The sequence below is a fragment of the Hylobates moloch genome, unplaced genomic scaffold, assembly GCF_009828535.3.
Source record: "Hylobates moloch isolate HMO894 unplaced genomic scaffold, HMol_V3 SCAFFOLD_1, whole genome shotgun sequence".
In the NCBI taxonomy this organism is placed as follows: Eukaryota; Metazoa; Chordata; class Mammalia; order Primates; family Hylobatidae; genus Hylobates; species Hylobates moloch.
In genome coordinates, this window is record NW_026652276.1 from 33882524 (window position 1) to 33897053 (window position 14530).

Here is a 14530-nt window from a genome sequence, read left to right on the forward strand (position 1 = left end):
TGAGCCCAGGAGCTTGAGACCAGCCTGAACAACATAGCAAGACCCTCTCTCTATTTAAAAAAAAAAAAAAATTAAAGTGAACAAACAGGCCTTGCTTCGTTTCCCCGTTTCTTACCATTAGATCACACCCTTTTTGCCCTATCACATTTCTCCACAGTGGTCCACTCTTCACTAAACCTACAATAAACAACGCTCACATTTAACTGCTTCTTTGGGTCTTCATTTCCTTATGAAGCTTCCCATGTCGTATAAAACTTAAGTAAGTTTGTTAATCTATCTTTTGTGCCAAGAATCAGAAATAGTAGAGGAAAAAATATTTTTTCCTTCCCTACACAATTCTATGGGACAGATATTGGCATGTCCATTTTAACAGATGAAACTCAGAGAGTGAATGACCTACCCGAAGCTCAGAAATGGTCATTGGCCAAGTAAAACTCAGTCCTTTTGTAGTTTGGGAGCATGATTTGGTGTTCGTGCCTAAGTGTGATATGTGCCTCCCTCTGAACCTTGTTACAGTGTTGGCACATTACCTATCTAACCTGAACAACAACAACAAAACTCAGTCCTAGTTCTTCTGATCATAAGTTTAGTGCCCTTGTCACCTCAACACAACCACCTCCCCCATGAGAAAGAAGCTTCTGCATTCCCTTCCATACTGGGAAGGCACTGTTAAAGTTGAGTGAACTTTATCTTGTATTATTCCAGCCATCTGCTCTATGATTATGATTTGGGTATAAACCTTAAGGCTTTACCAAGGAAAATCACTATTAACTTTTTCTGCTCACTTTTTTTCTTTTTTTTTTCGAGACGGAGTCTTGCTCTGTCGCCCAGGCTTGAGTGCAGTGGCGCGATCTCAGCTCACTGCAACTTCCGCCTCCCGGGTTCAAGTGATTCTCCTGCGTCAGCCTCCTGAGTAGCTGGGATTACAGGCATGCGCCACCACGCCTGGCTAATGTTTGTATTCTTAGTAGAGATGGGGTTTCACCATGTCGGCCAGGCTGGTCTTGAACTCTTGACCTCGTGATCTGCCCACCTTGGCCTCCCAAAGTGTTGGGATTATAGGTATGAGCCACTGCCCCCAGCCCTTTTCTGCCTATCTTTACCAAAATATTGAAATGTTTCCAAGGCTGGGTGTGGTGGTTCCCACCTGTAATCCCAGCACTTTGGGAGGCCAAGGCAGGCCGATTGCTTGAGCTCATGAGTTCAAGACCAGCCTGGGCAATATGGCGAAATCCCATCTCTACAGAAAAATGCAAAAATTAGCCAGGTGTGGTGATGCACGCCGGTGGTCCCAGCTACTCAGAAGGCTGAGGCATGAGAATCACTTGAACCCAGGGGGTGCAGTGAGCAAGATCATGCCACTGCACTCCAGCAACAAGAATGAGACCCTGTCTCCAAAAAAAACAAAAAAACAAAAAAAATAAAAAATAGAAAAATAAGAAAAGAAGCTAGATGCAAAAAAGCACCTATTGTATGATTTCATTTTTATAAAATATAAAAACATGCAAAAGAACTCTATACTGTTAAAATCACAAGGGCACTGGTGGGTTTCTGGGTTTCTGGTGACATTCTATTTCTTGATCTGTGTACTGGTTACAGGGGTGTGACCAGTTTTTGAAAATTCATTGAACTAGACACTTGCAATTTGTGCACTTTTCTGTATATATGTAATACTTTAATAAACAGGGTTTTTAAGAGTAGCATAAGTTGCTTGAAAAAAATTTGCAGGATAGATGCCTTGAATTTATATTTTCTCCTACACACTGCAGTCAGCTAGAATGAAGTGTGAAAGGCTCACTCTTGACATTTGGGCCTTTCGTTCCTCCTTTATTCATCCATTTAACACATATTTATTGAAGAATGGGGTCAGGCACTTGGAGGCAAACAGAGTCCCTGCCCTCATACAGACTACAGCCTATGTAGAGAGGGAGGAGACAGACGTCAATCAAATAGTCATACAAACACACATATCAGAGATGGTGAGAGAAAGAGGGGATGCTGAGAGGCCTCTCTCAGACCTAAAGGGTGAGTAGGCTTTGGCAGAAGAGGATATTAGAAAGGGAACCGTGGTCAGGTGGCTTTTAAACGTTAGGCTTAACTTGTCCAGTAGAGGGCGACCAGAGACAGGCATTTGTGGCAATTCCTACTGCATCAGGAAAGCTGAAGGCTGAAGGTTTGCTTATCATCATCTCTCATTGAGTGTTGAAGGAGCACAAATTACTTACCAGAAACTAAGAATCCAAGTGTAAATTTACAAACGTCAGTGTTGCTGTCTAGCATTGCCCAACAGTTTGATGCAGATTCCTGCCAAATGCCTAGTGACCTTAATAAAGAAAAAAGAAAAAAAGTTAATAAGGCATGATTAAAGGAATCAAAATAAAAGCCCTTTTCTTGATTTGCACACATCCTCAAAGAGCCGCCTCAAGCACAGCTACATACACATGTGACATTTTCTTATTTATTAGTACCCCCCTCCACGCAAACACGCAAGTGCCTCATATCTGCTGTATCCCACATCCCCTACGGAAAGCATTCTACTATGGATCTGCCTCATGGATTATTGGTTTTATTCAGGCAGCTGATGAACAAATAAAATTTTATATGTTGCCTGTAGACATAAGGCAAAACAATAATTTCCCACATCCCATTAAATGATCAGGGATGTAATCAGGATTAAAAACCAAGACATTTCCAGCGTACTTAAGGATAGATTTCTTTAACATCTACTATATATCAGCACTAGCAAGACTCTAACGCATGTCACTTCCTTCCTTTAAAATTAATTCCCACTGCAGGCTGGGTGCAGTGGCTCATACCTGTAATCCCAGCACTTTGGGAGGCCAAGATGGGTAGATCACCTGAGGTCAGGAGTTTGAGACCAGCCTGGCCATTATGACGAAACCTCGTCTATACTAAAAATACAAAAATTAGCCAGGCATGGTGGCGCATGCCTGTAATCCCAACTATGCAGGAGGCTGAGGCATGAGAATCACTTGAACCTAAGAGGCAGAGGTTGCAGTGAGCTGAGATCGTGCCACTGCACTCCAGCCTGTGTGACAGAGTGAGACTGTCAAAAAAAAAAAATTCCCAGTGCAATTAAAATTTTTCAGTTTTTTAAAAAATGAAAGCAATTCTCTGACAGGTAAAGGCCTGTGTGGTCTGGCCATTACCCATCTCCCAGACTAATCTCCTTTCCTCCTCATTATGTTTCAGACTTTCTTGTTTCCACGAAATCGCCATTTTCCATTTGCTGTTTCCCTTGCCTGAAACATTCTGCTCCCATCATCTAACCAGAGGCTTCTTGTCATTCAAGTTCCAAATTGTTACTTCCTAGGAAAAGACCTCTTTGACCACTCATTCCTGTCTGTCCTTCCCAACATGCAAAACAGAACCCTGATCTTTGGCTGGAAATGTTTTGTGTTTTTGTTTGTTTGTTTGTTTTTTTGATGGAGACAGAGTCTCCCTCTGTCGCCCAGGCTGGAGTGCAGTGGCATGATCTCAGCTCACTGCAACCTCCGCCTTCCGGTTCAAGCAATTTTCCTGCCTCAACCTCCCGAGTAGCTGGGATTACAGGCATGTGCCACCATACCCAGCTAATTTTTGTATTTTTGGTAGAAACAGGGCTTCACCATGTTGGCCAGGCTGATCTCGAACTCGTGGCCTCAGGTGATCCACCTGCCTTGGCCTTCCAAAGTGCTGGGATTACAGGTGTGAGCCACTGCGCCCAGCCTAGCTGGAAACTTTCCTGCCCAGTATATTAGCCTGTATTTCTCAGCCTAACTAGCAGCAGGATGTGGCCATGTTTCTGGCTAATGGGATGTAAGTAGATATGTTCAATGGGACTTCCTAGAAGCTTCCTTAAAGGGAAGCAGACAGGCCAGAGGAGGTGCTTCATGCCTAGAATCCCAGCACTTTGGGAGGCTGAGGTGGGAGGATCACTTGAGGCCAGGAGTTTGAGACCAGCCTGGGCAATATGGTAAGACCCCATCTTTACAAAATATAAATTTTTTTTTTTTTTTTGAGACAGAGTCTTGCTCTGTTGCCCAGGCTGGAGTGCAGTGGCACGATCTCGGCTCACTGCAAGCCCCGCCTCCCGGGTTCACGCCGTTCTCCTGCCTCAGCCTCCTGAGTAGCTGGGATTATAGGTGTGCACCACCACGCCTGGCTAATTTTTTTTTGTATTTTTAGTAGAGACGGGGTTTCACCGTGTTAGCCAGGATGGTCTTGATCTCCTGACCTTATGATCCGCCCGCCTTGGTCTCCCAAAGTGCTGGGATTACAAGTGTGAGCCACCTTTTTTTTTTTTTTTTTTTTTTTTAGCCAAATGTGTGGTTCATGCTATCCCCACTACTCAGGAGGCCGAAGATTAGAAGGCATGATAAGCAAAAAAAGGGGAAGCAAACAGCTCTTCTTCCTATTTTCCCCTCTCTTGCTATCTGGAATGCAGATGTGATCACTGGAGCTCCTGAAAACACCTTGGATGCTGAGATGGCAGTGAGGACGGGAGGAAGAGCAGGTAGGGGCCTGGCTAATGGCACTGTGGGATGGGGGTGGAGTGTACAATACCAGCCTCTAGATAACTTTGATGTGAAAAAAACAAACAAGTTTCTATCTAATTTAAGACACTGTTATTTGCAGCTTGACTGTTACATGCCGCTAAACCTCAATACTAACTAAAAATATCACAGCCATCCCCAGACACATCACCTTATTTCTTCAGTGTCATTTCACTATTGGAAATACCTGGATCATTGTGTTTATCTGAGAGTAGGGATCTGGCCTGTCTTGTTCCTTGCTGCGTCCCCAGCATCTGCTGCAGTGTGATGTTTCCATGCCTTCCCAGAATTTCAAGAAATAAATTGTAATGATCTTCATGGAAATGTTACTAGTCAGGAATTCCATCAATATCAACAGCTAGCGATGGTGCATCAGTAATGAAAAAATTTGGAAAGTTTTCAGCAAGTGTGTTCCTTCTCCTTGCTGTAACAAAAGTGTTTTACTCGAAAACTGGAAGATAGAGCATCAGAACAACTGGCAGAGGAGGTGAACACAGTGTAGTCTGTCTATGACACAGATGAAGGCAATGACTCTGATTCGGATGATGTGGCTGGAGCCAGTCAGTATAATCTACAAGGTTGTGTCTTTCTGGCAACTTTTAGAAAAAGGAAAGTTGTAAAACTGTTTACAGTTTCTCCAATAAGAAATTCTCTTTTGCATAAAGAAAGAAAAAAAACACACAGGCCGGGCACAGCAGCTCACACCTGTAATCCCAGCACTTTGGGAGGCCAAGATGGAAGGATAACTTGAGCTCAGAAATTTGAGACCAGCCTGGGCAGCATAGCGAGCCCCTGTCTCTACTAAAAATAAAAAAAATAGCTGAGTGTAGTGGCGCACACCTGTAGTCCCAGCTACTCAAGAGGCTGAGCCAGAAGGATCACTTGAGCCCAGGTGTTCAAGCTTGCAGTGAGCTATGATCGTGCCACTGCACTTCAGCCTGGGTAACACAGTAAGATCTTGTCTTAAAAAAAGAAGAAAGGGGGCCGGGCACGGTGGCTCGTGCCTGTAATCCCAGCACTTTGGGAGGCCGAGGCGGGCAGATTACCTGAGATCAGGAGTTCGAGATCAGCCTGACCAACACGGTGAAACCGTCTTTACTAAAAATACAAAAATTAGCTGGCCATGGCGGTGGATGCCTGTAATCCCAGCTACTCGGGAGGCTGAGGCAGGAGAACTGGTTGAGCCCGGGAGGTGGAGGTTGCAGTGAGCTGAGATCACACCATTGCACTCCAGCCTGGGCGACAAGAGTGAGACTCTGTCTAAAAAAAAAAAAAAAAAAAAAAAAAAAAAAAAGGAAGGGAGGACGGGGGGGGAGGAAGAAAGGAGAGAGAAAATGGAATATTATAAAATTGTGAGAGAGACAATAACTTGCTTAAAACTTGTTTGATTAGTAGTTGAAGCATTAAGTAATCATGATGCAAATCTTCTAATCGAAAACAGAATTGTGCTTTGAGTAGTATGCTTTTAAAAGAAATTAGAATCGAATTACTTAATGCAGAAAAAAGATCTCATATCTCTCATTAAATATTTCAGCAGTTAGCAGTTTATATGAGGTTGACAACTCTTTTTGCTTCAGCAAACAAAAATGAAATGGCTCAATTAGCAAAATCATTAAGGAAAGACTTTAATGGAGGAAAATAGGCTTTATCAGAAGCAATGCAAAGAAGAGTGAATATTGTTGGGAACTACTCCATCACGAAGTCAGAAACATCTAAAATCTGAATTAGTGAGGATAACATAGACTTCAAGGAAAAAAATCAAAACCAGTGAAAGTAGACAATATTTTCATCATTAAGAAAAGTGAATGAGTTTGTAATAACCAACACGTACCCTAATGCCCAATTCGAAGAAGCTTGCAGACACATTCTTAGTAATAATAAACGAACATTAACATAGAATGAAAGAAACATTCTACATCTGGAATATTTGTCAGGAAACAAGGACCAAGACATTCAGGGCAATTCATGCTTTATGTGTTTTTCAATTTCATTTTAAGAATAACTTCTGGCCAGGCGCAATGGCCCACACCTGTACTCCCAGCTCTTTGAGAGGCCGAGGCGGGCAGATCACAAGGTCAGGAGTTTGAGACCAGCCTGGCCAGCATGGTGAAACCCCATCTCTACTAAAAATACAAAAATTAGCCAGGTGCAGTGACGTGAGCCTGTAATCTCAGCTATTCGGGAGGCTGAGGTAGGAGAATTGCTTGAACCTGGGAGGCGGAAGTTGCAGTGAGCTGAGATCGCGCCACTGCACTCTAGCCTGGGTGACAGAGCAAGACTCCGTCTCCAAAAAAGAATAACTTTTAAAATTTAAATGTTTGCAGTATTATCTTTCAATTGTTTGAATCATTTTATTTGGCATTATTGTGTGTTAATGTTCCCTTCTTTTAATATATTCTATCGTCTAACTCAGGTAGAAATTATTTTTACGTGTTATTGAAATGTAGTGTAATCTTGTCTCAATATATATGTCCATAATAATAATAATAAACCATATAACCCATGCATTTATTATCACTGTCCGGGGGGATTTCGTGTTTGTTTTGGTTGCAGAAAGCCTTAGAAACTTTTTGTATAATCCCATCACAGAAACATGGTCCGCTATTTACTAGTGTGGTCAGTCATCGTTTATAAAAACATACCAAGAAGGCATTACGGGAAAATGTAGAATAACTTATGATTTTGAGGATCGCCAAGAATTCTCAATAATTCTACTTTTTTGTTCCAGAATCCTGAAGATTAATAACTCTTAGAAATTCTCAAACACTAGTACAGTGCCTGGCATAGAGTAGACATCAGCATATATTTAGAATGAATGGGTATTATTTTGTTTAGTAGTCACAGCAATCCTGTGAAGAAGATGCAGATGTGCCCATTTTACTCATTAGAAATACCTGGATCTCCTTGAGGTTCCTGTGAGACAACACCTTTAGGAGTCTTAAAAGTTCTATTGTTTACTGAGATAGTCTATGAGGCACATCCTTGAGATTCTTAGACATACTACTAGGCCTGCCCTTAAATTTTTCTGACAAAGCATCTTATTCTGGATTTGATCTTAGGCCCTAGAGATATTTATTATTTGGGAATCTTTTAATGGAAGAGACCAGGGATAAGCAACAGTTTTATTTTATAACCCAATATTTGTACTTTTCCATTTTTGCTAAGAACTTGAATAATTTTTCTTTTTTCTTTTTTTTTTTTTTTTTTTTTTTTTTTTTTTTTTTTTTTTTTTTTGAGACAGAGTCTCACCCTGTCACCCAGGCTGGAGTGCAGTGGCGTGATCTCAGTTCACTGCAACCTCTGCCTCCTGGGTTCAAGTGATTCTCCTGCCTCAGCCTCCCAAGTAGCAGGGATTACAGGCATGCACCACCACACCCTGCTAATTTTTTATATATATTAGTAGAGACAGGGTTTCACCTGTCTGATCTTGGCCAGGCTGATCTTGAACTCCTGATCTCATGATCCTCCTGCCTTGGCCTCCCAAAGTGCTGGGATTACAGGTGTAAGCCACTGCGCCCAGCCCACAATTTTTCTTTAGATCATCTCTCCTGTCTCATATTTTGTCATAGGCAACTGAAAAAGCCAGCTGGCACCTTCTACATTCTGCTTGGACATCTCTCTGGCCAATCCCACAAGCTGTTAAGCACCCTCTCTGTTTTCCACGTTCCCATAGGCGACAGTGTCCTCACACTTTCTGTCACTACATAAAAAGAGTCCTCTGTTTTCCAGCCTCTATAAATACTTTCCTCAGTCTTTCACACCCTCACCCATAGTCTCCTCCTGGCTTTTTCTGCTTCTCTCTGACACTGTCCCAAAGCCAGTGCCACATGGTTTGGGTATTCGTTATGATAGCACCCCACTTCCAAGTACCAAATTCTGCCCAAGTATCTATTATTACTGCACAATACTGTAGTGGCTTGAAACAACCATTTATCATGACTATCTTCAAAGAGGGCACAGCAAGGAACAGCTCATTTCTGCTCCAGAATGCCTGGGGCCTCAGCTGCAAGACTGGAATAGCGGGGGGACTAGAACAACCAGGGGTTGGCTGGGCATCTGCTTCTCTTTCTCCCTCTGTCTGTCTGTCCCTCCCCACCCGCCTTTCCACACAGTTTCTTCCTGCAGCCACCTTAGGCTTCCTTATTCAATGGCAGCCTCTGGGTAGTCAGACTCTCACAGGGAAGCTCGGGGCTCCAATCAATGTCCTCAGAGACAGGAAATGGAAGCAGCCAGTCTCTTAAAGCTGAGCTTGGAAACCAGCACAGTGCCACTCCCCAGATATTCTACTGGTCAAAGCAGTCAGACTCGAGGGGAGGAGACATAGGTCCCATTTCTCAATGGGAGCCGTGTCAAAGAAGGTATAGTTGTCTTTCACCTATCATTCACCTATTTTACTACGGTTATAATAATATGGTAAAGTTTTGTGATAACAAAGATTATAAAAACATTATTATTATTATTATTATTATTACTGAGAGGGAGTCTCACTTTGTTGCCCGGGGTGTAGTGCAGTGGCACGATCTCAGCTCACTGCAACCTCTGCCACCCAGGTTCAAGCAATTCTCCTGCCTCAGCCTCCCAAGTAGCTGGGATTACAGGCGCCTGCCACTGTGCCTGGCTAATTATTGTAGTTTTATTAGAGACGGGGTTTCACCATCTTGGCCAGGCTGGTTTTGAATTTCTGACTTTGTGATCCACCTGCCTCAGCCTCCCAAAGTGCTGGGATTACAGAGGTGAGCCACCATGCCTAGCCAAAACATTATTATTATTATTATTATTATTATTGAGAGAAGGTCTTGCTATGTTGCCCAGGCTGGTCTTGAACTCCTGGCCTCAAGCGATCCTCCAGCCTTGGGTTCCCAAAATGCTGGGATTACAGGCATGAGCCACTGTGCCTGGCCAATTCAGATATTATTTTACTGCTGCCCAAACCCACTCTTAAAAGTGGGTGTCCTCAAGTTCCTATCTTCTACACAGTGGTGTCTTATGATCATTTTGAGACTCTCAGTTCCGCATATGAGGCACACTGTTTGAAACAGTTGGTGTGCAGAATAGTTTTCATTCATCTCTCTAGGGTAATGCTTTGTCCCTTCCTCACCTGTTCTGTGTCCCGGGAGGCAGGTCTTTCCCTGTTGGCTTCCGGTTGATTTCAGCCACTGGATGACAACAGAAGTTCCATGGAGGAGGTAAGGGAGTGTGAGGGTGCTGGATTTATTCCCAAGCTTCATCCCAGCTGAGTCATTGTGGTTTGGCTTTCTGGCTCTCCAGGCAGCGTTCTCCATTTAGCTACACCATATTCTCTCTCAATTAATTCAGGCCTAGACCAATAATATCTTCCTGGTTCTTGCTAACTTCAGGATACTGCACCATTCTTTGTGAGTTTCCCTTAAACCTGATTCTTTATTAAATTCCTCTAAATTATTCTATTTGGGTCTTCTGTTCACCGACAGAGACGGATACAGGTGGTCTACTTCTGATATAACTAACACTTTAAAACTCTCCCTAATTTTTTTTTTTTTTGTCAGGGTCTGGTTGTGTTGCCCAGGCTGGAGTGCAATGGTGCAATCTCAGCTCACTGCAGCTTCTGCCTCCCTGGTTCAAGCAATTCTCCCACCACAGCCTCCTGAGTAGCTGGGACCACAGGTGTGTGCCATCACATCTGGCTAATTTTTGTATTTTTTGTAGAGACAGGGTTATCGCCATATTGCCTAGGTTGGTCTCAGACTCCTGAGCTCAAGTGATCCACCCACCTCGGCCTCCCAGAGTGCTGAGATTACAGGCATAATCAGCCTTTTTCTTATCAGAATTATTTATTAATGTAGTTTTCCCATTTTTTAAATCAGGCTTTTGATCCTTTGTCCTTCCATTTATCTAGAGTTCTTTACATATTAAGAATATTATACTTTTATCTGTAATATAGCTCACTGCTTATTGTGTTTTATTTCTCTTTTTGGGGGAAACAGGGTCTCACTCTGTTGTCCAGGCTGGAGTGCAGTGGCACAATCACAGTTCACTGCAAACTCAACCTCCTGGGCTCAAGCAATCCTCCCACCTCAGCCACCCTAGTAGCTGGGACTAAAGGCACGCACTGCTAAGCCCAGCTGATTTTTTTTTCAGTTTTAAATTTTGAGATGGAGTCTCAACTCTGTCACCCAGGCTGGAGTGCAGTGGTGAGATCTCGGTTCACTGCAACCTCCACCTCCCGGGTTCAAGCAATTCTCCTGCCTCAGCTGGGATTACACTAGCTGGGATTACAGGCACCCACCACAACGCCCAGCTAATTTTTTGTATTTTTTGTAGAGATGAGGTTTCACCATGTTGGCCAGGCTGATCTCGAACTCCTGACCTCAAGTGATCCACCTGCCTTGGCTTCCCAAAGTGCTGGGATAACAGGCATGAGCCACCACGCCTGGCTTGTGCTCATTGTTTTTTGACTTTGCTTACAGTGGGGTATTTAGCCATGCCCCCCAAAAATTATTTTTATTTTTAATGTAGTCAAATTTATTAACCTTTTCTTTTATTGCCTCTAGATTTTGAGGCTTTCTCTATACCAAAGTTAAAGAAGAATTCACCCATGTTTTCTTCTAGCACTTGTGTGATTTTGTATTTTACATTTAGATTCCTATTTTGAATTTATTCTTCAATATGGTGTGACGTATGAATTTAATTTTATCTTTTTCCAAATGTACCATCTGTCCCAGAACCATTTATTTAAAAGCTTATCTTTGTAGAACTTGAGGATAACTGGTAGATTTTTAAAAAAATAATAAAAGTTTATCTTTGACCCAATGGTTTGAGATGCCAGTTCTTCATATAGTCAATTACCATATGTGTTTCTATTTCTGGACTTTTTATTCTGCTGCATTAGTCTACTTGTCTAGTCATGGGACAGTACCACTGTGTGTTAATTATAAAAGACTTTATAGTATGTTTTAATATCTGTTAGTCTACTTCAAAGTTTTGTGTGTTTGTAAATGTTTCCCTGGCTATTTTTAAATGTTTCCCCATATAAACTTTAGTATCGGCCGGGTGTGGTGGCTCACGCCTGTAATCCCAGCACTTTGGGGAGGCCGAGGCGGGCGGATCACGAGGTCAGGAGATGAAGACCATCCTGGCTAACGCGGTGAAACCCCCGTCTCTACTAAAAAAAAATACAAAAATTAGACGGGCGTGGTGGCGGGCGCCTGCAGTCCCGGCTGCTCGGGAGGCTGAGGCAGGAGAATGGCGCAAACTCGGGAGGCGGAGCTTGCAGTGAGCCGAGATCGTGCCACTGCACTCCAGCCTAGGTGACAGAGCGAGACTCTGTCTCTAAAAAAAAAAAAAAAAAAACTTTAGTATCAACTCGTATGGCTTCATTTAAAAAGCTTGCTGCTATTTGTATTGGGATTATGATCGTTAATAAATTGACTTGGACAACTGACATCTTTGTGCTGCTGAGTCATCCTATCCAAGAATAGGAAATGTTTTAATTATTAGGGGCTTTATAGAATATTTTAATATGTGGCAGGCTACTCCCTGCTAAAAGTTTTTCTTTTTTATTGGTTTCTTGAGTATTCTTGCTTATTTTTAAAATATAAACTTTAGTATTAATTTGTTTGGCTCCATAAAAAAGTTTGTTGGTATTTTCATTGGAATTGTGATAAATCGACTTAGGAAGAAGTAACAAGGCCCCCAGATCTGATCACTTCAAAATAGATATTTTGAATGTACACACACACACACACACACACACACACACACACACGCACACCAGAACCTAAAAATTCATTCCAGATGTGGAAAGGATCAATGTCATTAAATCTAGCAAATATTTATGTACTACCTGCTATTTGCAAGTTACTATAATAAAATATAACATGAGTCACGGTCTCTGTTCTCAAGAAGATAAGCACCTGAAGGGGGCGATAAGCACTTAATGATTATAGTGAGCCTGCACAGCATTTAATGCAGTGTCTTTTGGGGTGAGCATCTCTCTGAGCCACAGAAATCTACAGCCCAAATATCTATGTGCAGCACTTGGATATATCCACAGCAATCCATGGCAAAAATCCAATGTGTTTTTTCTTGCATCTGCTGCATGTTATTATAACTTCTTATTCTCTAGGGATCTTGACCACATCTAACATTGATCCTCACCCCCAAAATGTTCTCTCTTATAGGAGAAGAAAAGTTTAAGATGAGACCATTCGTTTATTCTATAAATATTCTTTGAGTACCTTCCATATGTGAAGAATTGCTCTTGGAGCTGAACTCATAGTGGGTTACAAGAAAGACCACATCCCTCCTTGGGGAGATTCCATTCTAGAGACAGAGACAGTTCAGGCAGAAACAAACAAGTTAAATGATACAACATAATTGCAGGGTGAGGAGGGCTGTATGGAAGAAGAAGGCAGGGAAAGGAGATGAAGGGCAAGGTGCCATTTTGGATAGGACAGTGAGGGAAAGCCTTGGTGGGGAGAAAGAATTCGGGCCGACTTAAATGATATGAATGAGGGAATCACATGAAGGTCCTTGGAGAAGACCCTGCCATACACAAGGAGCATCTTCAGAGCCTGGGGGCCACACAGCCAGAAGAGAAAGCAAGGGAGAGACAGGGAGAAAAAGGGCTTCAGGTGCACAGTGTCTAGAGCAAGTAGGCACTCCAAGTTCCCCAAAAGGAGTTTGGATTTTGTTCTGTAAGAAAGGATGCTTTTTTGCAGGGATATGACAAGTGTGATCTTTAAATTTGGCTGCCTTGGAGAAAATGGACTGTAGTGAAGGGGAAAGGGGGAGGCTGGTCAGAAGTCACTGTGCTGATCATGTGACAGATGACAGGGGCTTGGACCAGGGGACCACAGAGGACAAAAAAAGAAGAAGCAAAGTGGAAGAATGTGGGAATTTTTTTGGAAGACAAACTAACAGGACTTACAGATGGACTGGATTTGAGAGTGGAGGGAGAGGAAGAGCTAAAGGTGGCTCTCTAGTTTTTGGTTTGAGTAACTGGGTGAATACCAGTACCATATATTAAAAAGGGGTGACTACTGGAGAAGGAGCAGGTTTGGGGCAAAACCATAGAGATCTATTTTAGACACATTATTCAAGATACTTGGTTACTTCCCACTAACTTTTAATAACCTAGCATAAGTTATATTGTCCTTTTCTATTCTTCTTTCATCCCCAATTAGAGTTGTTCCCAGGACAGTGTTTAACCCAGATGTGAAAGAAGATATGGCAAATCATCATTTGATCATTTCTGAAGGTCTCAAGCATTATCCTTCTATAAAAAGGATTAAATAAGGCCGGGCGAGGTGGCTCATGCCTGTAATCCCAGCACTTTAGGAGGCCAAGGCGGGCAGATCACCTGAGGTTCGGAGTTTGAGACCAGCCTGACCAACATGGAGAAACCCTGTCTCTACTAAAAATACAAAATTAGCCCAGCATGGTGGTGCATGCCTGTAATCCCAGCTACTCGGGAGGCTGAGGCAGGAGAATCGCTTGAACCTGGGAGGCGGAGGTTGCAGTGAGTCGAGACCATGCCATTGCACTCCAGCCTGGGCAACAAGAGCGAAACTCTGTCTCAAACAAACAAACAAAAACGATTAAATAGTCTGGGTGGAGTGGCTCACGCCTGTAATCCCAGCACTTTGGGAGGCCAAAGTGGGCAGATTGCTTTGAGCTCACAAATCAGCCAAGCATGGTGGCTCACACCTGTAGTCCCAGCTATTCGGGAGGCTAAGGCTGGAGAATCGCTTGAGTCTGGGAAGCAAAGTTTACAGTGAGCTGTGATCCCGCCACTGCACTCCAGCCTGGATGAGACAGTGAGACCCTGTCTCAAGAAAAAAAGAGGGGAGGGATTAAATAAGTATTGTCATTGACAGCAAAAGCTGTTTGGATCTAGTTGATTATATAATCTGGATACGTATCCTCGTCCAAACCTCATGTTGAAATGTAATCCCCAGTATTGGAGATGGGTCCTGGTGGGAGGTGTTTAGGTC

At 42.9% G+C, this 14530-nt stretch overlaps 1 non-coding gene across 1 annotated transcript; it reads left to right on the forward strand.

Annotated features, from left to right (window-relative positions):
• The first annotated feature begins 438 nt into the window (after nt 1-438).
• On the forward strand, nt 439-540 carry LOC116809983 (small nucleolar RNA U13). Its single transcript, XR_004370135.1, has one exon. It is a non-coding gene; the product is annotated as a small nucleolar RNA U13 (small nucleolar RNA).
• Nucleotides 541-14530: the final 13990 nt, after the last annotated feature.